General features: G+C 43.1%; 6 non-coding genes across 6 annotated transcripts; 1 reads left to right on the forward strand and 5 right to left on the reverse strand.

Annotated features, from left to right (window-relative positions):
- Positions 1–20,273: 20,273 nt before the first annotated feature.
- trnal-aag (transfer RNA leucine (anticodon AAG)) lies at positions 20,274–20,354 on the forward strand. The gene has a single exon. It is a non-coding gene; the product is annotated as a tRNA-Leu (tRNA).
- Positions 20,355–20,660: 306 nt separating this feature from the next.
- On the reverse strand, positions 20,661–20,732 carry trnaq-cug (transfer RNA glutamine (anticodon CUG)). The gene has a single exon. It is a non-coding gene; the product is annotated as a tRNA-Gln (tRNA).
- Positions 20,733–21,142: 410 nt separating this feature from the next.
- On the reverse strand, positions 21,143–21,214 carry trnap-cgg (transfer RNA proline (anticodon CGG)). Its single transcript has one exon. It is a non-coding gene; the product is annotated as a tRNA-Pro (tRNA).
- Positions 21,215–21,711: 497 nt separating this feature from the next.
- Positions 21,712–21,783, reverse strand: trnaq-cug (transfer RNA glutamine (anticodon CUG)). Its single transcript has one exon. It is a non-coding gene; the product is annotated as a tRNA-Gln (tRNA).
- Positions 21,784–22,193: 410 nt separating this feature from the next.
- Positions 22,194–22,265, reverse strand: trnap-cgg (transfer RNA proline (anticodon CGG)). Its single transcript has one exon. It is a non-coding gene; the product is annotated as a tRNA-Pro (tRNA).
- Positions 22,266–23,242: 977 nt separating this feature from the next.
- On the reverse strand, positions 23,243–23,314 carry trnap-agg (transfer RNA proline (anticodon AGG)). The gene has a single exon. It is a non-coding gene; the product is annotated as a tRNA-Pro (tRNA).
- Positions 23,315–23,370: the final 56 nt, after the last annotated feature.

Genomic DNA, 23,370 nt, shown 5'->3' on the forward strand with positions numbered 1-23,370 from the left:
AATCTTGTACGGTGGTGGACCTTGCCCTTTTGAAAGAATATCACAATTACATATCTGACAGCAGCATTTCACTGAGAAATGTTTAATGTAATTTGGCTATATTTCATGAAGTGACAATCTGTCATGCCATGTTTCATGTCATACCTAGCCCTCTGCTGACCTGTGTCTGTAACTCTAAAGCATCGTAACGGCAGTTGTGTTACTGTAACCTAAATTGGTTTCTTTGAAATTACAACTGTGCTAGTGAGCTAGATCCATGTCGCTACCTAGACACAGGATGGCGTTAGCATCCCGGCTAATAATCACCTCTATATGAATGATCGCCGTATCGAAGGCGATTATTCATGTAAAGGCCAAATTTGGAGTTTCCACTAACGACTACCATGCAAAATAGTATAAAACATCAGGCTGTACTGTTATCACTGTAACGGCAGGAACCTACAGACAGCAACATTCACCCGCTACCTCCTCTAGCTTCAGGCTGAGTGAATGTAACTTGGAAAGTCATTGGAATCTCAGCAGTTTCCCTCACCGATATCGTTTAACGGTGATCTGATTCATTTATTTTCTATCGGTGTTAACACCACACCTTAAACCAACTGTGCCCTAAAATAAGATTCTGGTTAATTTCTTTTAAATATTCTTATTTTTGAATGTGCCTTCAGAAAAACTTGTGGGCAGAGTACAGATGAGCATGAAGTGGGCTGCCATTTAGGTACTATTGTTCAACTAACTAATTTAGACCTTTAAGTGTCCATGACACCACACACCACACTAACATTTGCTTTGGTACTAGAAGCCTCTGACTATCTCAAATGATAAGCTATCATCTGTAACCTTTAACCTTTTCAGGTATAGTTTCCAGAGGTGGGAGTAAGTCACACATGTGCAAGTCACAAGCAAGTCTTAACCTTCAAGTCTCCAAGTTACTGTGGTGAGAATCAAGCAAGTCAAGACGAGTCCCTGCTATAAGTCAAGCAAGACAAGTCAAGTCATTGCTCAGGTCAAGCAAGTCACAAGTCAAGTCATACGAAATTCTGATGATCTACCCCAGTTTCCACATTAAAATCAGTTAAAAGACAGTGGTCATGAAAAGTTGAGTTTTATTTTCAACATTAACAAAAACTGTTGCAGCCTGCTTACATCTTATAAATCTTACTGATATTTGACATTTTGTGGCAATCAATAACAAGCCTCCTAAATGAACAACAATGGAGAGTGGGGCTCTGAAATTATAATATAGCCCTATAGCTATAAAAGGCTCTAAAGTGAAAACAGAAGTACAAAACAAAAAATTGACATCACAATGTTAAGCCTATTAACACATCTGTTACATCTGGCTTAGGTGCTTCTCATATGACACTGTGTCATTGTTTTCCTACTTAACTGTTTCTGTGCACAAAAAAAGTATTACATCAAAGCCAAACACAAGTGAATAGTGTATAAAATAAAATAAGTATATAAAAATAAATAAAAAATAAATAAAAATATATAGCCTAAAATGTAAACATTACTGACATTACATCAAATCATGAAAACTTATTCAAACTATTCAAGTATATTGGTTTTAGTATGCCACTGAATACTGACATTACTAAACATTACATCAACCATGAAAACTTACTCAAACTATTCAAGTATAATGGTTTTAGTATGCCATTAAATGGCATTCTTCAAGCATGCCTGACTTTTATGGGACATGCTATTCATCTTATTTTGTCACACTAGCTAGCATCTTTGCCACAAAGATAAAGGGATATTTCACTTTAGTATAACTTGTCAAATTTAAGCAGTCCTACCAACTGAATTTTCTGCATTACTGCCACTTAGTGGAAAGAGTGATTGGGATCTGCAACCTATTAACAGAATAAATCAGAGCCTCTAGGTGGCGGCATACACATGAGAACGGATGAGAACAGTCAATCGCCCCTACACATGTTGTAGAAGAAGATCATTTGCCACACAGGGTTCGGGACATGAACAACAGAATTTTTCAGAAGTGCTCACTCTTTGTATCTCTATGGGAATATCCCTTTAACTTTGTGGCAAAGATGCTAGCTAGTGTGGATATTCCCAAACCAAACACATCATACACCTATATGGACAAGACTGCTTAGTTAGATCATTCTCTTTTTAACAAACATGAAGAAAATTACAAATTTTCATTCAAAATTTACCGACCTTGAAGGCCAATTCATCCCTTTCTAAATTTTATTTGATAGCACTTTGTAGCTCAATTGTGAGCGATGGGGTCACATTATCACCCCGCCATGGCTGAACACACGTTCAACAGGTGCACTTGATGCAGGGACTGCCATAACTCTTACCGCCACCTTGAACAAAGAGGGGAGGGTGTGCCTGTTCATGGCCCAAAACTGAAGGCAGCTCTGTCCATCACAAATGTCCAAATAGTGTTTCAGCTGAATTTGGGGACTGGAACTTGAATCTCTCCTTTTTGCGGTATGCTGAGAACAGCCCAGACTGACTCTCTGGCTCTGCCATTGTCATTTGGTTCCTGCTCATCGGTGGTTGGGGTGACCTTGCACGCCTCTTTGAGAATCGAGTCTGATAAACACAAGCAAAAACAGTAGTCACAAAATGCTCCCATAGGCTTCAATGAAGCCTATGGGAGATGCATGGAGAAGCACACTAAAACCCAACATATCTACGTCGTATGACCTTTGATGAAGAAATGCCTCTACCAAATGAAAGAACACACTTCAGAGAATACTGACTGATTTTTCCAAATGTGCGCATTCGTTTATTTGCTGTTGGTCTCCAAATAGTATCCAAAGATGATTATAGGCATACTTTACAGAGCTCATGGCGAGTCAAATTAAAATACTCACCATGGCAAATTAAAAAAAGTTGCAAGTCCTTGAAAATATTGAGTTTAGGATAAATAAATATTGTTAACAAAATCTGTATTCTTCATTACTTCTCTCTTCCTTTTATTTCGATCCAGAGGCTGCTTTACGATGATTGACAGGGCTAATAATAGCTAATGTTATGGGAATATCACGTATTCAAATGAAATGTTTTCAAACATTGGTAGGCTATAAACTAACCCTTAGCTATAAAACAACAAGGGCATACATCTCATGGCTATCAGAAACTTTTAGAAAAACTTTTAACAACGAACTTGATCATCAGAAAATAATGCATCGTAATTATGAATGAAGCAATCTCTGCCGTGATAAAATCAACACCTGGGCTGTAATCCCATTTGTCTGGTGCCCTGCTGTGGCTAATCTACCTAACGCCTGGTCACCATATCAAAAACTGTAGATTACGTTACCAGTATTGGGGAGTAGTGAACTACATGTAATTAAACTAGTAGTTTAACTACATTTTGCAGTTGCTTGCTGGTAGTTCAACTACATTCATATTTGCATAATGATTCAAGTAGTTAAATTACTTTTTTGCCATTTTTTGTGTAGTTAACTACTGAAACTACAAACTACAAACAATTTTGGGCCATAAAAGGAAAGGAATTATTTTTTATTTTTATTTTACCAATACTGTAATTGAACCCCCTTTGACCAGCCCCGCCCCCTTTTAGAATTTATACTGCGGGAGCGAATGGGGAGTAAGCATTCCATTGTACTTGTTACACATGGCAATAAATGATTATTGCTATTTATTAACAAATGTTCAGAGAAGTTGTTGCATGCTATTTTAGAAGTTATCTGGCTAACTGAGTAATCCTGCTTGCTGCAATACCCCCACCTGGACTCTAGTTTCTGGAAGAAAGGTGTCTGACTGATGGACATTGTATACAAAACCAAAGCTGACATTCCTTGCACTTTCCCATGAATAGTGGGGTATTTTATTTTTTGGTTTATGTATGACCTGTGAACAAGTGGGCACTTTTTGCAATAAACTCAATTGAGTGGCAGTTTTTGCTGGCATGTGACTTTTTTGTATTAAATTTTGTTATAATTTCGTATCACATGTACATTGTCAATTTGATCATTTTTTTTACAAAGTAGTTTGAACTACTTTTTATAAGTAGCTTTAGTTAACCAAACTAGATTTCTCCCTAGGGTAGCTTTGCTGTAGTTCAACTACTTCCAGTGTGTAGCTTGCAAAGCTATGCTTTCAAAGTAGCTTCCCCAACACTGTACGTTACATAACGTTAGCTAACGGGCTCAGAGTTAATTTAGTTAGGGTATTATCACAGTTTAGCTAATTTACTAATGTTAGTCTGTTACTAACCTCAATCACATATGGATAAGAAGCTCCAGTCCGTTATAAATCTAGCATAACATTAACGTAACTTGCATGCAAATAAATTATTGAATTAACATACAAATCAAACGAAATGTAATGTACGTAATGACCTTTCCTTCATTTAACGTTATAGTTTCCTTGCTGCCATTTCGGATCGTTTCTAATACGACAGTGACCATGATGCATTATAACGTTAAGCATACGCTAGGTCTCGAGTAACAACACTGGCAGCAAAGTTATTGTAGCAGAGCGAGCACACAATTCAAATTAATGGTGTATTAAAGAGGCGCTTAAAACAGCAGAGAAAGGGAGAAAGGGGTACAATGGCATGTCATGAGAAGACTAAGGTTACACCTGTAACCACTTAGTCATGAGCACGCAGCTGTGTTAGCTAGTAACGTGCCCGCATAGTTTAACTGGTTATATGGCCCCGAATCAGTCCCCCGATTGTCTTTTACATTAACGATATGTCTTCTCAATAAAATGCATATTTGATTCGAAGCCAAGTCTAACATAGCTTAAACTTAACGTTAGCTTTCTAGCTAATGTTTGACCAGCCAATAAGTTAGCTAAAAAGACACATTCACGTACCTTTCTTTGTGGGTTTTGTAGTGACGGATGAAGGTGGATGTTGTGGTGGTCGTGTCACTGATTTTTGACCTGCAGACCTTGCATACCGCTTTTCTCTTCTTACTACCGTCATCGACAACATAATCCTTGAATCCAAATTTTATTATTTTTGGAATAGCCCCCTCCATGATAGCTGCCTCCTGCGTTGGCCTTGGCCTCTGCTGGTCTGCCGCATCATGGTAGGTTGCCAGGTTTGCGAGCATTGCACTAAAAATCACCCAATCACCCAGTTTCAAAAACAAAACGTAACTTCTCAATATCTAGAAAAACGCAAATATTTAATAAAAAAAAAAAGTCAAGTCCTTTCGAGCCATCTGTCTCAAGTCTAAGTCAAGTCTCAAGTCATGAATACCAAGTCAAAGTCAAGTCGAGTCTTTTATGAATGTTAGTCAAGCAAGTCTCAAGTCCTCAAATTTGCGACTCGAGTCTGACTCGAGTCAAGTCATGTGACTCGAGTCCCCCACCTCTGATAGTTTCTTTGTCATGTTTTCTCAGTATTCTATTTTAGAACTCTATAGCTTTCAATGACCAGTAGGCAGCTCAATGTATGATTGTACACCTGAAAGGGTTAAAGGTCACAGATTAGTGTGTAAAAATTAAATACTTGGTCAGTGGTTAAGCAGCCTGGTGTCAAGTTTTTTTTCAAGTGTTGTGGTGCCAAATTGAATGGGTAGTGTAGACTTGTTTTCACTGTGCATGTCTTATAATCCAACTTCTGACAGGACATAACGACTGTGACCTCTTCTACATCTAACCTCCTTGCTCCACCTTTCATCATCCTTTTCTTCTTAACACCTTCTCCCCTCCCTCTTCTTTCCTGTCCTTCCCCTGTCAGGCCGGCCCCGTCCATGACTGCTTGCAGTCCTAGTTGACTTTATATTTTGAGTGAGAAGTTGGGTTGTGGTCCCATTGACTTGCATGGAGTTATGCCAGGTTTGGAGTCTTTTTGGAGCCAGCCCCTAGTGGACGTTAGCGGTATTACCGGCACTTCCTTATTGGCTTCAAAATTCACCCGTGGTTTTGGCCACTTGGTGTATACACACAGCAAACACAAAATATTAAACAGCAGTAAGAGTGCCGTGCAGTCTTTGTCTGTTGGGCCTTTAGGAACACACACACACACACACACACACACACACACTCTCCACCAATTGGGTTTAGCCAGGAAAGCTTTCTCTCTTCCAGAAGGCCCAATTGACAATATCGTTGTTTTATTCTCCTGTTTGTGACTTCATTTATTTATTTGTTTTCTCCTCTTGGTTGCTCTCTGCTTTCTTTCTTTTTGGGGTCTGTGTGTATATGCATAGGTGTTTGTATATGTATGTATTTTCCTGGGTGTGTGTGTGTGTGTGTGTGTGTGTGTGTGTTGGTATGTTGCTCATGTATACATACAGTGTGTGGGGTTATGCATTTATATAAATACGGTGTGCATTCTTGCATGGTTACTCGTGTGTGTGTGTGTGTGTGTGTGTGTGTGTATGTATACTCTGGATGGTACATGCCAAAAACCCTCTGTTAAGGAAACATGAGCAGATGACTTTTTTCATGTTTTTTCATGTCTTGTGATTATGCAGTGCGTCTAGCTGTGACTGCTGCTATTTTTAGAACTTTAGTCATATCACAATGAAAATCATATTTCTGGCTATGATGGTAGCAGATGGTAGCTAAACTGACAAGCAGCAGCCCCCTTCATTAGCTATACTAATTATTATACTAATATGTATGCTAATACGCCAATTCAGAAATGTCATCTTAACCTGCAAATATTTCTGTGAATACATGGAAAGCTATTGGCACATAAATAAGTGAATGTATCAAACTATTTTGTTTGCCAGTGGGAGAAATGTATTCCTGCATTTGGTCTCAAAAGAGTGGAGTGGTAAAAAGGAAAAAACACGACTAACATCAGCGTGGCATGCGTGAAATCCTGGCATGGACTTGTTTAGCTGTCACCTGTAACATCTACATCTCTAAGTGAACTTTAAAGAGATAATTTGCAAGATTCTTTTTCTTGATTTTGGAGACACCTTTGGTGATAAGTGATAAGTCATTGCTTTGGTGTTTTGCATTCAATGTAGGCACTGACCCAACACTAGCGTGGCACCAGTCCTCCAGAGCGCCTGTGCCTACATATGTTGGTTTTGCTTGTTTTTGTTCATTTTAGTTTTTTCATAGGTCTGGTGGAATCATCCATCTAGGGCAGGGGTCTCAAACTCAATTTACCTGGGGGCCGCTGGAGGCAGAGTCTGGGTGAGGCTGGGCCGCATCAGGTATTCCACAAGAAAAGCTTTGTTAAAAAAATTCCAATCTTCTCAAATGTCTTTATTTTTATTTTTTAACACAAAATAAGATTTAAACGTCTTTATTAACAGTTCTTTTACCTCAATGGGTTCTTCTGAATATGAATTGTCCTGAACATGAATGGAACATTGAAGAACATGAACTGTCACTGTTGTGTTTAGCCGACGCACGGAGAACGTCTCGATGCACGGAGAATGTCATTTCCGCTTCTTTTTCCTGTGACAGCAGCACGGCGGTCGGCGGATAATAGCCCGGTAGCAGTCTCCTTTGTTTTTGCGCTCGATGTTCATGTCTTTCATGATGACATGACACCATGGCATTTGTAGATGGTAGAAAGTACCGGGATAGCGAGCGCAAAAAGGCGACTGCTCCCGGAGTGTTATCCGCCGTGCTGTTGTTACAGGAAAAAGAAGCGGAAATGACACCGTGCTGTTGTTGTTGTTGTAAACGTAGTCATAGAAACAAAAAAAACAAATGACATCATATAGAAATATATGTAGTGTTCATCGTGTGAGGCAATGCAAATAGCGCGATGCAAATAAAAAATAATGACCCACAAATAACGGTGCGACCCTATAATTGGTCCGGGTTACCGGGGACTGTTATCGCCGACGGACAGGTGTCGCTATGTGACTGCAGACTACATTAGGCTACATTGAGTTCCTTACTTTTCTTTTATCCCGCCGCGTACGCATCACTTTGATTTATTTTGAGAGAGACATATATACGTATAATGTCCCGCTGGGCAGCAACTTAAAAAACTTTTTTTTGGAAGTGTTGTGAACGCAGCGCGCTGGGACGAATGTCCGTGTGTGCCCAATAGAAACGAGGCAGCCAGCCAGGCACGGAAGAAAACTCTCCATGGCAACGCTGCTGTAACTTTCACTCATTGAGAAATGTTTCTCTGCTTGCAACAAGCCCGGTCGATGTCCCACCCCCGAGAGCCATATACCCCACCATGATTGGTAGGTTTGTTCAGCTCCGCACACAATACTGTAAAGTGGCATCCATATAAAACTCGCGGGCCGCACTAACATTAAACTTTCATATTAAGGTGGGGGCCACAAAATATCGTCTCGCGGGCCGCAATTGGCCCGCGGGCCGCGAGCTTGAGACCCATGATCTAGGGGTTTTCTCTGATGTCAATACACAGGTGGGTGCATCAGTGGTGACTGGATTGCCCCAATGTAATTACTGACCAATCAAACCAAGGAAGGTGATGTGCCGCTTGTCTCAACATTTCAAACAACATTTTTGTCTAATACGGTCATCACGATTACAATTGAAAAATGTCAGGACATGATGTAACAGGTTACTATGCTACTACCCACATGCTACCGCGTGTGGGTACAATCAAGATTGGGCTAAGTTGTTTTTAGCTAACGTTAGCCAAGTCTGATGCATTGAATCTGACCAATTTTCGGCCCCTGTCAATAGGAAATTGCCTTTCAAAGTTATGTGTCATTAATATCACTGCACAAACAAGAAAATATGTGTTCACCATTTCATGGACCTCATCCTGCAATACCACACAGTCTGTGCATCTTGGAATGTAGCACCTGCTTCCACTTAAAGTTCAGCAGCCATGCTTCAGGGCTCACAAGGGAACAATGTCCAAAATACCATACTCTCGACTGACCCCGAGTTGCAGTGCAGTCAATCTCGGAACCCATCGTCTATCGGTCTGACGACGATTAGACTCTGGGGGCGACGGCCAATATTTCGGGGTTTCCGGTGTAGCCAGCAGATATCTGGGCCAAGACTTCCTCTTCCGTGCGCCGGTCATTGTTTACAGTCCGATTAGCAACTTGAGACGCGAGAATGGAGTTGGAGTTGAGAGACGATGTCTACGACCGGATTAAAGTGATACTTTTTGTAGGTGTTTTAGGTCCAGACGACATTTCGGCTAATCTCTATAAATAGATATCTGCATATGAGACGTCATCAGACAGACTGTGCATCACTCCTAAACGCTCGATAGCATTATTAAACTCAGACAAACACGGAAATTTCGATTTCAAAAAACAGTCAACTCACCATGGATCCCGAACTGCGGATCAATCCACCCGATTCAGACGGCGATCTGATGGTTGATGGTTGATGATTCGTTCGGAACCGGTTATCCTCCACCAGACACGCCGCAGCAACCAGACCACAGCCAAGCGTCCCAGCGGAGTCGCTTGCGCTCAGTGGTCAACGTACCACGGCCCTGTCGGCATCTCCACTCAAGCTCCACCAACAAGATCTCTCCGACTCCCAGCAGATCTCAGGCCTCCTCTCCTCCTTCAGCGAGGGCCGAAAACCACGGACGCAGCAGGCATGGTCATCGGAGCCGGCTCCAACCCTCTTCTTATCGGCAGCGGCCCCCCTCACGTAGGCCTACAGTCCCCGGCTTTCCACCACAACGCACTCGCGGCGTGCCCTCATCTTCTATTTGGCAGTCTCCACGTCCACAAACAGAGCCCGACATCAGAGACTGGACCGTCGCCCGCCTCCAACGTTTCCTGAAAGGGAAAGGCATTCCCTTCCACCGCGCCGACAATAAAGCCACACTGTTTCAACTATATTCAGCCTCATAAATACAGCAACAACAAACACCGTGCTTCCTGCGCTTCCGGCTTCCTCGCCCGTGTCGTCAGGCGTGACGTCACAGAGCCTCCGCCGCCACAGCCACAGCCCGCATCATCAGCCCCCCCCTGGTGGGGGGCAGGTCGTATGTCCCCCTGTGCCTGCTCCCTCTGTTTCAGACTTCTCTCAGATGATCTCAGCTTTCTTTTCATCCCTGTCTTCGCAGGCTTCACAAAATCCCTGTGCACATACATCCTTTCATCCCATCATCCCTTCCTCTACCCTTCCTTCAGCCGCTCACAGCAACACGGCTTCTGCTCCTCCCTTTTCTTTCATAGCCAACACGGCAGCACGAGAGCCCCATCCAGCAACTCAAGGGGCCCCACCACAGGCTAATCAAGTTGGTGATTCTCAGCCTCCTCCTTCATTTCCAACTGGTCCATCCCCCCCCCATTCGCACCCCCACCCCCTCCCTTCCCCAACACCCAAATGTTTTTTATCCTTATGCCGATAATTACACTCTAGCCACAGCAGCACCACCCATCCAGCCAGCTTTGTCAGTTTATCGCCCTTCTCCCGTCTCTCCTGCATTATGCCAGAAGATACTCACCAGTAATTATGTATATTTAGCCCAGCTCCTTCAGCCATCCATTATCGACACTAGCCAGCCCAGGGAAATGCAGACTAACTTCGGTTCAGTGTAGCTCTGCCACCCATTACCTTCAAGGTCAAAGGATTTAACTCCTGCAGAATTTGCCCTTTATTTGCATTTTCACTTTACCGTGACATTATCTGCTCAGCCTTTCCCGCACGGAGATCTGAGCTAGATGATTATCTATCTATCGTGCTTGACATGGCCTTACGTTTCGGAGGGACAGGTTTTTACAGCTACCACGTTCACTTTGCTAACCAGGCAGCTGGCCGGATACAGCAATTTAACCAGGGAACATACTGGGGCGCCCTCGACTCCGAACTTTACTGCCGCATCTTCGCAGCCCGCACATCCCTCTCCTGCAAGTTATGCAGAGCCCCTTCCCACCCCGCCACAGCATGCACAGTCAGTGCTCCACCACCTCGCTCACGTCCCTCTTCCTCGCGCAACGCCCCAGTTTTTAATCGTCTATCACCAGCCGCACCCCCACCTCCCATCATCCCTAGATCCATGGACATACGTCCTTCAGTCAATGTCCCCGTGCCGAAGGGAGTCGACAAACGGGGAAGGCCAATCCTCTACTAGGGAGGCAGGATGGTGTGCAACAACTTCAACCACCTGGGCTGCACTCTTTCCAACTGCCGCCTCCTGCACGTCTGCTCCTTCTGCGGAGGTGCTCATGCCAGGAGTACCTGATCCCACAATCCAACCACACCAGCAGACTGACTAGCACAGCACCTCGGCACACCCATTAAGGTACATGTCCTTGCCACTGCTCTACAAAACCATCCAGATAGACAGTTCGTTCACTTTCTCATCGATGGCTTCACACATGGTTTCCATCCAGGTATAGAAGGCTAAGGAAGTCAAGGAAGGATTTATGATAGGCCCATTCGACAATCCTCCTTTTCCAGTATTCCGCATCAGCCCAATAGGCGTTGCCACTCGAAAATACGAAATCGAAAAAAGAGGCTGATCTAAAGCAGACATCACCAGCGCATTCAAAGTCTTGCCAATTCATCCAGACTTCTGGCGTTTTTTCGGTGTTTGCTGGAAAGGTGCATATTATTTTTCTGTGCGCCTTACCTTCGGCTGCAGAAGCAGTCCTAAGATCTTTGACTCCCTTTCAGAAGCCCTGTGCTGGATCCTGACTAACAACCACAGACTCCCTTACATACTCCACCTTCTCAACGATTTTCTCGTCGTCACTCCACCAGTCTCACCTCCTCACCTCGGGCTCACTACTCTCACAAAAGCTTTCTCAGAACTTGGCGTCCCTCTTTCTGAAGAGAAAACCTCAGGGCCTAGCACATCCATCGAGTTCTTAGGCATCACGCTGGACTCAATTTCCTTCCAGGCATCTCTGCCCTCAGAGAAAATACAGCGCATCACTCTGCTTCTGTTGAATTATCTCCTGGCAGACAGATGCACCAAACGCCAGCTACTAGCCCTCCTTGGCCATCTCAATTATGCCATCCACATAATTCCACAAGCAAAATCCTTCCTGTCCAACCTTTTGACTAAAGCTGCAGCCGTCCCCTCTCTCCACGATAGAGTCGTTCTGGACGATGCCTGCAAAATGGAATTGCCTATGTGGCAACATTTCCTGTCTTCTTGGAATGGCATTTCCTACGACAACTTCATCACCCAGCCCGAGGACATCCAACTTTACACGGATGCAGCTCCCTCCATAGGTTTCGGTGGCTACTATGGAGGGAGATGGTTCGCTTCTGCTTGGCCCTCAGAGCAAATCTCTCGACTCCGAGTCCCGCGCTCCTTCATCCGTGCTTCACGAGCTATACCCCATCGTCATAGCTGCCATTCTTTGGGGGCATGAATGGTCTAGGAAGTCCATACTCATCCACTCCGATAACACCGCAGTCGTAGAGATCCTAAACAAAGGTCGATCTCGTTCTCCAGCCATCATGCAGTTCCTGCACAGACTCACGTTAATCTCGGCTCAACATCAGTTCATCCTCCGGGCAGCCCACATTCCTGGTTACCACAGAAGCATTGCTGATTCATTGTCTCGCTTCTCATTCCAGAAATTCAGACACTTGGTCCCAGAATCGGATTTTCATCCCATACCAATCCCACCGTTTTCAGCCACAACATTCAACTAGCTCCACAGCTGGGAAACCTCTCTAACGCTTCACAAGAAGCTATCCTTAACAGCCTCGCCCCAAGCACTCTCTCAGCCTACCTAACTGGCTGGAATTGTTTCAAGGCATACCACGCCACCTACCAGCTGTCATTTCCCATGCTCATTCCATCCAAAAAATCCGGTCCTCCACCATCCAGACCTACTTAGCAAGAATCAACTTCTTCTTCAAACTAGTCACTGGCCTCCATTGTCCTTCTACCTCCCATTCCCATGTTACTATGTTAATCAAAGGCTTACGTAAACACGAACCTGCTCTCCCGGCTAGATGCTTGCCACTCACTTCTGACCTTCTCAGCCTCTGCATCTGTTCTCTACGTTCAGGCTACATATCCCCTATGGTTGACTTAACCCTAGAATCCATGTTCCTGCTGGCCTTTTTCGGCTTCCTGAGGTGCTCCGAATTTATATGGAAATTCTTTATTAGGAATAACCCCTTGAGATGTACCATCTCGTTTTCACGGGGGTCCTAAACGACAAAAATACAATATAAACATAGACAAAACATTTAACAAAAAAAACAAAAAAACAAAACAAAACAAAACAAAACAATAAATATCAAATAATAAGACATACAAAATCAGGAGATCATACTCCAAGCGGAGCATGAAAAATGGATCATTAATTCATAGATTATAGAAAAGAATTCAAGTATTAATGTCAGTGAGAGCATTAAGTAATAAAGTTATAAAACATAATTATAGAGTTGTTATTATGGACATGTACAACTGATCCCATAATAAGAAGACAGGGTATTTTTGAACAGGTGGAAAGATGATATGGACCGAATATTTACAGGTAGATTATTCCAATCAGAGGGAGCTTTCTTAAGGCTTTCTTAGCTATTGACTTAGAGACTGCAGGAACAGAAAAAAAGAGCTGTATAGAGTGTCTCAATAGATAATTAGAGGAGAAGGGTACCATAAACTGTTTTAAATAGTGAGGGTAATTGAAATGTATACATTTAAAAATAAACTGCAGCGGATGTCGTTGTCTTCTTATGATGGGAGAGGGCAAATTAAGAGTTTCATACATTGTACAATGATGAGTTATGAAAGGACAGCCAAGAACAAATCTGCATAGTCTATTATAAACTATATTGAGAGGAAGAAGATTAGTTTGGGATGCAGCCTGATATACAACATCAGCATAATCTAAGATTGGTAAAATGAGTTGTAGCGCAAGCTTCTTTCTAACAGTAAATGAAAAGCAGTTTCTGGCATGGTAAAGAACACCAATACCGAAGTTCATTTTCTTCACAATATAATTAATATGACATTTAAATGAGAGTTCTGAGTCCAGCAATAGGCCCAGGTATTTGGTGTGTTCAACTCTTTGCAGTGGCGTACCATCAAGACAGGCAATAACACATGAATAAGCTTTAGATCTGGATTTAATGAGTAGTAATTTATTAGCTGCAAGCCAGTATTGTAGGGTATTAAAATCAGACTGCAAAGCTGATTCAATCTGTATTAAATTAGTTTTAGATGTGTATATTATCGTATCGTCCGCATAAAGCTGAACACAATGTTCAGAACAAATCGAGGGGAGGTCATTAATAAAAATGGAAAAAAGAAGTGGACCAAGAGTTGAGCCTTGAGGTACGCCTCGTTGTTGTACTAATGTATCAGATTTGCTTCCTTGTATGACAACACATTGTTTTCTGTTATGAAGATAGGAATTGAACCAAAGTAAAGCATTACATGACAGACCAACAGAGTAAAGTTTATCTAAAAGAAGGTAGTGATCGACCAGATCAAAAGCCTTGGTCAAGTCAATGAAAATTGCACCTGTTAATTTACTATTGTTAGATGCAGAGAAAATATCATTTATAAGTTTTAATAAAGCAGTAGTTGTGGAATGATCTGATCGAAAGCCAGATTGAAAAGGTGATAAGATATTGTACTTATTGAGATAATATGACAATTGATCATAAATTAGTTTTTCAAATACTTTTGCAGTAGAACAGATGATTGAAATTGGTCTATAATTGAGTACATCGAGTACATCGCCCCCTTTGTGCAAGGAAGTGATACGTGAACATTTCCATATGGCAGGTATTTCACAAGTAGATAAAGACATGTTAAAAAGATCACAAAGAGGGTACATGAGAATGTGGGACGATAATTTGAGAAATTTGGTTTCAATGCCATCTAACCCAGGACCACTACTCACTTTTAGATCATTAATGGCATCCTGTGCCTCGACAGGTGTTATACTCCTGAAAGAGAAGGAGCTGTGACTAGACAGTACATTGTTAAAATCACCACCAATAGAAGGATCAGGCATTATAGCAGAACAAACCGAGGAGAAATACTGATTAAATGCTTGAGCGACTAAAAGTGGAACGTGTGGCCCATAATGGGTTTCAACAGACTATATTATAGAGGAAAACACTGAAGCATAGTACCCCCCCCCATTTCAAAACGTTTAGCCTAGACATTGTGAGGATGTATTGTTATTTGTGTCAGTGGCAGAACCAAAGAGTATTATATGTGTTTGTGCTAGGACAGTAAAAGGGCAGCAGAGGGCGCTCTGAGTTTAGCAGTCAGCACGCATCGCTTTCGCGGCATACAGGGAAGTTCAGAGGTCAGAGATAGAGCTAGTGCCACGAAGAGATGAGCATTGCTGACCACTGTGTTACATGTTTTGCACAGGTAAGAACTGCTATGGTGAAAGTATAAGTGAATTGTGCTAGCAATTAACATTAGCAACTCGCGCTAGCAGTTAGCATTAGCGATGCACGGGCGAATATTAGCATTGGCAGTTAGCAGGGGTTAGCGTTAGCGGCCATGTTGACTCGGTAAAGTCCGTGAAATGTTCATGTGTTTTGTTAATAGCGTTTTTACTGTCTTGTAGATGATGTTATTTGTGTTCAGAGTGTTTAAAAGTAAGAATATTACTAGCCAACGTATGCTAGGTTTAGTTAGCCAGCCAAGTCAGACCTGTAATGTTAAGCCTGTAGTAACATAGGTTTGAAAGCTAGGTTTATTGTATTTCCCTGCCAGCAGATATAATGGGTAGCAGGGCTAGTTAGACTGGCTAGGTCATCCTGTAAATAGAGGTTAATGTGTAATGTGATGTTTTGAATTAGTTAACTGAGCAAGAAACATTTATGGAACCTAAAATATGTTTATTGATATTCAGTGTTGTTTCTGTGTTGTGTGGAAGATGTCATGGTGCAGTCTAAATATGTAAATGTGGGTAGCATGGTATACTAGATGGCTAAAATAAGTGAAGTCCATTGAGTGTAGGTGTAAAGCAGGACTCTAAGCTCAAGTAATACAGGGAAGTTCAGAGGTCAGAGATAGAGCTAGTGCCACGAAGAGATGATGAGCATTGCTGACCACTGTGTTACATGTTTTGCACAGGTAACCCCCCTATAAATAAATGTGTTGCACCAGTTTGGGCCCAGCGCTTCATTCAGGACCTGTAACACATGCAATATGACATTGTTAACTCTTATCTGATTAGGTGAAGTTTTATCATACATACATAGTTATAGTTTTGATTTTATTCCAAAATTGTTTAGGATTTTTAAAGTCCTGAGCAAGAGATTCTTTATAATAATTGGATTTGGCATTTCTGGTCATAGTTTTGCTTGTATTTCTCAACTGTCTGTACTTTTCCCAGTCAGCAGGATCCTTGGACTTTCGAAATGTGGCCCATGCATTATCTCTCTGCCTGAAAATACTTATAAGTTCAGAGGTTATCCAGGGAAGATGCCTTCCCTTGACTTTGGTAGTTTTCAAGGGAGCATGTTTATCTATAACTTCAATGAATTTGGATTATAAAAAGTCCCAAGCATCATGAACATTTGGTATTAGTTAATACCTGTCCCAATTAATTGAAATTAGGTCATTAATAAATTGATCTATATTCATTTTCTTATATTGCCTGATTCAAATTAATTTGGGTGGCAATTTGGGTAGTTTAATTTTCCAAATACAGTACACAATTGCATGGTCACTGAGGCAGTCAGACATAACCCCTGCTTTTAAAAATCTATTTGGGTGTGAAACCAGTATCCAGTCAAGCAGAGATTGACATGTAGGTGTAACACGAGTGGGCTCACTAATTAACTGAGTTAGGTTCAAATTTCCAAAAATGTTTTTTTCTTTACTAGAAGATTTATCAATCCAATTCTTATTGAAGTCACCTAATATAATAATTTCATTTCCGCAAGTAATAGAATTGATAGTAGAAATCATACAGTTAAAGGATTCAGCAGGTGCAGAGGGAGGTCTATAAATGTTTTCAATAGTTATGTACTTATTCTCATGCAGAGTTACCTTTACAAAAATACACTCAAAATGTAAAGGCTCAACATCAGTTATAATTAACTCGTTTCAGATTTCCAAGGGGATCGACAGAGCCACGCTGCCCCTGGGAGATCTTCCATCTTGGCTGTGCCGAACTTTGGACTGCTGTGTGCGATTCATCTGGGGATATGGATTCAGAGCTCAGACCCTGAGTATTTTTATGGACTTTTAGGAACAAAGGACTTTTAGACCGTTTTTACCCATTTACTATAATAAATCTTTTTGTTTTTAAACTACCCTAACATTTGTCTTTCTTGGGTGCTTGAACACTGCTCTCCTCTGAAAGAACCAGTCAAAAGTAGAGAGAAAGTAAAGAGCTCCTAGGGCTCTAAAAACTCCTAGGTGGCATTTCTCAGCCATTTCTGTCAATTACACCATCATCCAAGACCCTGCCCACAACTTGAATAATCCAATCAAAATGCTAAAACATCACAGTGGACTGCCCCCTTCGGTGAGGAGGCTACCAGACCTATGAAGTGCCAAAAAACTCAGAAAGTAGGTGTGGTTAACATGCGGAAACAAACAAACAATTCCGAGGAAAAACAAATGTAAACACAGGTGGGTAAGCTAGGCCAACACAGGACCACAGTGTGTGATTCGTGTGCCCAGGAGAAAAGTATCTTTGGATTTGTTCAGACTGCAGGCAAATCCGATGTTTTTGTTTCTCAAATCCGATCTTTAGTTGTGATTGTCCACACTATTATTTGCAAGTGAGCAGGTTGGATTTGTGTGTTCAGGCACCATTAAGCTATCTGCATTGGTTGCCATGGTAACGACTTCGGCGTGTGTACGTACGGTAACTTACGGCATGTTTTTCAGATACGGAACCAAAACAAAAAGCTGCAAATAGAGACTTATCATCTATGCCTCCGCACCACAGGACGGTCTAGTCGTGGTACAGAATTCCTCGTAGCAGCAGACAACATCCCCGACGGTAAGGGCTGTTGTTTACCTTCTCCATTTTCATTTCTGGTGCTCTGGATGTGACGCCAATGGTATGTGTCATGCTGTGAGTGACGTTAAGGACAGTTTGAAAACCGTTTTGAGCGGCTAGAGCGGTCAGACTGTAGAAATTCGATTTTGAATTGCATTTCAAACCACATAAATGTGAACTTAAAGCTAGGGTAGGCAACTTTTTGTTACTGTTATTTGGCCAAAATGTCATATCATTATGTCATATACCTCCCTCTATCTATAATTCAAGTGCTCTGAGAGAAAATCAGGCCTCTGTGTTTGTCCCAGCCTCTATTTTTATGGAGCTTTTTTCCTATCTTTATTCAAGAGCCTGGTCTTTCAATTTGAGAGCATGATTTATTGATTTCACGTTCAGATTTTGTAATGCTTTCCCTCAAACCCTGCCCTCGCACTCAAATAGCTCCTGCTTGCGCTTAGATTTGCTCTGCTTCTGCTCAGACTGTATGCTTGCACTCAGATATAATGTTGCTTGCACACAGATTTCCTGCGCCCCAGCTTCAGCCCTTCTCCTCGCCCCGCTGCTTCTGTGCGCTCGTGAAACGTCTGCTCTCAGATTTCTGCTCTGCTCTTGGATTTTTTGTGCAACAACCCTGTCAAAATTCCCCAACCAATAGAATGCCAGGTGTAGTGTTGACCAATGAAATTATCCCTGCCTCGTTGCGGGTGCGTTCGCTTTACTTCTTAGAGTGTCCCGTACGGGCGGTTACTCTTTAACCGGGTTCATCCACTCCCGCCCTCCGGGGCTTTATTAAATACGACTTTTGGAATAAAAGGACAGTTAATGTATATACCAGCGCCCGTACTTTTTCTTTTACTATAATAGCTAGATAAAATAGTAGCCGTATAGCACACCGGCCGATGTCACCTTCATGACTCAGGAGCGGGAGTCTCGTGGATCGCTGGCCAACATGGACCGCCAAAGTCAAGGACCTCAAGTAAGTTTTTTATTTTAATGGTGCTATTACTTCCTTCAAATTGAATTGGTTAAGTCATATTTGCGGCACAAGAATACATCCATGATAATATGCTTGGCTTTCAAGTGTTGTACGTTATGGGAACACTGTTGCTAGGCAACTAACAACAAAATGGACGTTGCCGTGTTTTTTTTTTTCCTGTATTTTTGTGTTTAGGAATGGGAAAATTACCAACAGCAAAAGTAACCAGCTAACACATTAAGACAGTAGAAAACAAAAGTAAATTCAATGAGCTACTACATTTTAAAAACGCAATTGGTGTGTTGTGTATATATCCTTCTCTTCAAATGATGTTTACCGTTGCTGTGTCAAAGTCTGCTCTATCAGAAAGGTTTCACATATTGTAAATATGGTAAACACGTCCCCACTTGCAGGTATCATATCTGTAACATATCTACAGTTAAATCAGTTACATTGCCTATTAATGACTTCTAAATGATTTTCAAAGCATTAGTAAATGATTTATTAACAATTTGAAGCCATTAATGCTTATAAACCCAGTCAAACCCAGAGAAATTATGAGTAGCTAAATGTGTATCTCAATCTCCAGTAATCACGCTGTAGCATTAACTGAGATTGGAATAAATTGGAATAATATATGTGACACAACTTAAGGATTTCCTCAGCTTTAACAGTAACAGACCCCTCGTTCAACTGGAAAGCTAGTGCTTAATGTCTGCAATATAACTGATTTAATTGTAGATATGTTACAGATATGAATATGATATCTGCAAGTGGGACGTGTTTACCGTATTTACAATATGTGAAACCTTTCTAAAAGAGCAGACTTTGCCACAGCAACGGTAAACATCAATTGAAGAGAAGGATGTATACACAACACACCAATTGCATTTTTAAAATATAGTAGCTCATTGACGAGGCAAATAAGCGACCCAAATAAAATCTCCTGCGACCCACCTGTGGGTCGCGACCCAGTCTTTGGGAATGACTGCTCTAGACTAACGAGCCATGCGCAGGCCTCGATTGTTGCTGCGCTCGAAACTGAAAAGCAAAGCAAGTTGGAGATGGAGCGGCCATCCACCGTGCCGTAACCGCCATACTTTCAAAGGCTAACAAGTGGTAGCTTCCACAAGATTTGAACTCCAACAGTTGGATTCAAAGTCCAAGCCATCACGCCAAAGCAGGGCTGGATAGCATCCATCGAGCCATCGCTGCACGTTAACACAGAGACCTCAGCCGCGACCACTTTCTCTGACCAGACTCCCACCCGCCGAAACAGCAGATTCCATCAGGAAGCAGAGTTTCAGTGATTAGGGCTCATCCAGGATTTGAACCCGTGAACTCTCGCACCCTAAGCGCGAATCATACCCCAAGACCAATGAGCCACCCGCAGGCCTCAATTGTTGCTGTGCTTGAAACTGGAAATCAAAAGCAAGTTGGAGATGGGGTGGCCATCCACCGTCCACCTCCGAGATTCAGGAGCTGGCAGAAAAGCTGGTAGCGTGGCCGAGCGGTCCAAGGCGCTGGATTAAGGCTCCAGTCTCTTCGGGGTATGGGTTCAAATCCCACCGCTGCCACATTGGGTTATCTATGTTTGGTTTTTTTTTGTTTCTTTTCTGAGGTTGGGATTTTTATAGCAACGGGCTGCCTCCAGGGCTCATCTCAGCTTTGTAAAACATAGGATCGGCGGCAGGGTTTGTAAAGACTGCATCCAGCCACAGACGCTTGCTGAGTGCAATCAGAATGCTCGATACCTGTAAGCGTGAACTACGTCTTCCTGCGTCCTTAAAGTCAACTGCTGCAACAACAAACAAAGTTGACACCTTAAAGGTTTGAAATGTAGGGCATATGAAAGTCGACCCCTTCAATTCTTCACATTCGCAAGGTTCCACCGAGATTTGAACTCTGATCACTGGATTCAGAGTCCAGAGTGCTGACCATCACACCATGGAACCTACAGGGCTTGCACCGTAGCCATCTGCCAGTTAATCAAAGTTCTAGGGATATCATCGCGATGAAATGCATTTCAGCGTATTGAAGATTTACATGAGCCTGCTGCTCCTTCTGATGATTGAAGTCCACATTATTCAATTACGAGCTCATGCTGTCGTCAAGGCAGTTTGGATTACAACTGCCACACTTTCAAAGGCTAACAAGTAGTAGCTTCCACAAGATTTGAACTCCGACAGCTGGATTCAAAGTCCAAGCCATCACGCCAAAACGCACATCAAAAGAGGGCCAGATAGCATCCACCGAGCCGTCGCTGCACGTTAACGCAGAGACCTCTGTCGCGACCTCTCTGTCTGACCAAGTTCCCGACCGCCGAAGCAGCAGATCCCAGCAGGAGGCAGAGCTTCAGCGATTAGGGCTCGTCCGGGATTTGAACCCGGGACCTCTCGCACCCGAAGCGAGAATCATAGCCCTAGACCAACGAGCCACCCGCGGGCCTCGATTGTTGCTGTGCTCGAAACTGAAAAGCAAAGCAAGTTGGAGGTGAGAGTGGCCATCCACCGTCCACCTCCGAGATTCAGCAGGTGGTGGAAAAGCTGGTAGCGTGGGCGCTGGATTAAGGCTCCAGTATCTTCGGGGTAAGGGTTCAAATCCCACCACTGGCACATTGGGTTTTCTACGTTTGTTTTTTTGTTGTTTCTTTTCTGAGGTTGGGATTTTTATAGCAACGGGCTGCCTCCAGGGCTCATCTAAGCTTTGTGGTAAATCGCAGTAAACCATAGAATCGGCGGCAAGGTTTGTAAAGACTGCATTCAGCCACAGACACTTGCTGAATGCAATCAGAATGCTCGATACCTGTAAGCGTGAACTACGTCTTCCTGCATCCTTAAAGTAAACTGCTGCAACAACAATTTAAGCTGACAACATAAAGGTTTGAAATGTACGACAGTTGAAAGTCAGCCCTTTCAATTCTTCACATTCGCAAGGTTCCACCGAGACTTGAACTCGGATCGCTGGATTCAGAGTCCAGAGTGCTGACCATTACACCATGGAACCTACAGCAGTTCGGCCGTAGCCATCTGCCAGTTAATCAAAGTTCTAGGGATATCATCGCGATGAAATACGTTTCAGCGTATTGAAGATTTACATGAGCCTGCTGCTCCTTCTGATGATTGAAGTCCACATTATTCAATTACGAGCTCATGCTGTCGTCAAGGCAGTTTGGATTACAACTGCCACACTTTCAAAGGCTAACAAGTAGTAGCTTCCTCAAGATTTGAACTCCGACAGCTGGATTCAAAGTCCAAGCCATCACGCCAAAACGCACATCAGAAGAGGGCCGGATAGCATCCACCGAGCCGTCGCTGCACCTTGACGCAGAGACCTCTGTCGCGACCGCTTTGTCTGACCAAGTTCCCAACCGCCGAAGCAGGAGATGCCAGCAGGAGGCAGAGCTTCAGCGATTAGGGCTCGTCCGGGATTTGAACCCCGGACCTCTCGCACCCGAAGCGAGAATCATACCCCTAGACCAACGAGCCGCCTGCAGGCCTCGATTGTTGCTGTGCTCGAAACTGAAAAGCAAAGCAAGTTGGAGGTGGCGCGGCCATCCACCGTCCACCTCCGAGATTCAGCAGGTGGTGGAAAAGGTGGTAGCGTGGGCGCTGGATTAAGGCTCCAGTCTCTTCGGGGCGTGGGTTCAAATCCCACCGCTGCCACATTGGGTTTTCTACGTTTGTTTTTTTGTTGTTTCTTTTCTGAGGTTGGGATTTTTATAGCAACGGGCTGCCTCCAGGGCTCATCTCAGCTTTGTGGTAAATCGCAGTAAACCATAGGATCGGCGGCAAGCTTTGTAAAGACTGCATCCAGCCACAGACGCTTGCTGAGTGCAATCAGAATGCCCGATACCTGTAAGCGTGAACTACGTCTTCGTGCCTCTTTAAAATAAACTGCTGCAACAACTAATGAAGCTGACAACTTAAAGGTTTGAAATGTATGACAATTGAAAGTCGACTCCTTCAATTCTTCACATTTCAAGGTTCCACCGAGATTAAAACTCGGATCGCTGGATTCAGATTCCAGAGTGCTGACCGTTACACCATGGAAACTACAGGGCTTCAGCGGTAGCCATCTTCCAGTTAATCAAAGTTCTAGGGATATCATCGCGATGAAATACCTTTCAGTATTTTGAAGATTTACATGAGCCTGCTGCTCCTTCTGATGATTGAAGTCCACATTATTCAATTACGAGGTCATGCTGTCGTCAAGGCAGTTTGGATTACAACTGCCACACTTTCAAAGGCTAACAAGTAGTAGCTTCCACAAGATTTGATCTCCGACAGCTGGATTCAAAGTCCAAGCCATCACGTCAAAACTCACATCAGAAGAGGGCCGGAGGGCATCCACCGAGCCATCGCTGCACGTTAACACAGAGACCTCTGTCGCGACCGCTTTATCTGACCAAATTCCCAACCGCCGCAGAAGCAGATCCCATCAGGAAGCAGAGCTTCAACGATGAGGGCTCGTCCGGGATTTGAACCCGGGACCTCTCGCACCCTAAGCGAGAATCATACCCCTAGACCAACGAGCCACCCGCAGGCCTCAATTGTTGCTGTGCTCCAAACTGAAAAGCAAAGCAAGTTGGAG

The sequence above is a fragment of the Centroberyx gerrardi genome, chromosome 21 (assembly GCF_048128805.1).
Source record: "Centroberyx gerrardi isolate f3 chromosome 21, fCenGer3.hap1.cur.20231027, whole genome shotgun sequence".
NCBI lineage: Eukaryota > Metazoa > Chordata > Actinopteri > Beryciformes > Berycidae > Centroberyx > Centroberyx gerrardi.